The following is a 1,806-nucleotide window of genomic DNA, read 5'->3' as shown; positions in this document are numbered from 1 at the left end:
ATATGTGTCATCAGTGAGTTTAAAGTTAATATATCATTCAAGTGCATAAATAAGTACTATATTAATGATATAATGGATAAAAAGTGTAAATCATCCAATTCGGATCATTTGGAGTATAACAAATGATAAATTATATTCTTTGCAAAAAAATCTAAATGAACTTTTGAGCCAGAACAGAGTACTAAATAAGAAAAAACATTCAGAAAAAAAGTATCATTTAAGACGAGCATTTGTATTCATTTGAATAGAACTAAGAGACTAATCAATAATATTAAAATTGGGAAAAAAAGACAATCTCTTTTAGAACTGTACTATGACCTCAGTACATGTATGACCAAAGATGAATAATTTATACACAATTGAAATGACAAGAATAAACATTTGCTTAATAATGTTTAGTGACAAAGTTAAACTATTTTAACAATGTTTAAGAACTTGAAGAAGGAAGTTAATCTACTAATCTGATTATGATATTTAAAAACATATAATTATGAAAAAGGTAAAATGTCACTAATTAGATTACTGACTAAAACATGGCACTCAATGTCCAAACTGAGAATTAAATTGCATATCAAATAGTTATCAAAGGTACAAGGATTATAATTCAGTACGCCAGACGCACGTTTCGTCTACATAAGACTCATCAGTGACGCTCATATCAAAATATTTATAAAGCCAAACATGTACAAAGTTGAAGAGCATTGAGGATCCAAAATTCCAAAAGGTTGTGCCAAATATGGCTAAGGTAATCTATGCCTGGGATAAGAAAATCCTTAGGTTTTTTTTCGAAAAAATCAAAAGTTTTGTAAACAGGGAATTATAAAACACAGATAATTAAAGTTCAAATATTAAAATTTAGAATTTCATATCAAAGGTCAAAAATAATAAACGAAGATGCCTTTTCCCTAATTACAATTGCATAGAACTGAGAAAGATCAAATGAATTATAAGCAGAAGAAAATCGTGTCTAAACTGGTGTTTGCTTCGATTGTTAAGATAATTATGATTACAATTAAACTCTTAGCATGGTGTATATGTCATACATGTATTCATCATTTGCAAAAACAGACTAACATCAATATTTTCAATTTATCAAAAACATTTTACGATTTAATATTTGAATCATAAAGTAAAACAAATCTTTATTATTTCCGTTGAAGATAGTATTGTGTTTTCATTAATTTTCAAAACCTTTCATTTATATGTTAACAGATATCGTTTTGTTGAACATTTGTATATCGAAATGGGTAATGTGTTAGAAAAGGGACTCTTTATTGGGCACACTGTCCTAGATTTAAGATATCAAAAGTAAACAATTTCTATTCTTAATTCTTCAAATTGTCCGTTTAAAAGGATATTGTATATTTTCCTTTCAATACAGTTTTAATCCTTCATTAAAATAGTATTAAAGTTTCATAAACATAGACATTTTTAACAGTGGTTGATAGTGGTTATAAAATTATAATCTATTTTTCTCTTTTTTTCGGTGACCTTTTATGTTTATAATTGACGCTATGTGTAGTAAATTGAATATCCTTCATAAACTTGTTATAATTTTTAACAAAGGCTTTTTAACCAAGGCTCGGTGTTGAAGACCGTACTTTTAAAAATTGTGACTTAGGTTGTGAGTTGTCTCATTGGCAATCATACCAAATCTTCTTATATCTATTAAAATCGTGATCAAAGATGCATTTTATTCTCAATTTCTTTTGGAATTCTGGTTTTTTAATTGCGTTTTTAGTAGTTATTATCACATTGTTTCTGTTACAATCTCGCCGCCCACATGGCTCACCACCAGGGCCGATC

The sequence above is a fragment of the Mytilus edulis genome, chromosome 10, assembly GCF_963676685.1.
Source record: "Mytilus edulis chromosome 10, xbMytEdul2.2, whole genome shotgun sequence".
NCBI classification, from domain to species: Eukaryota; Metazoa; Mollusca; class Bivalvia; order Mytilida; family Mytilidae; genus Mytilus; species Mytilus edulis.
The sequence above is the reverse complement of the archived record's forward strand: the minus strand, read 5'-3'. Positions refer to the sequence as shown.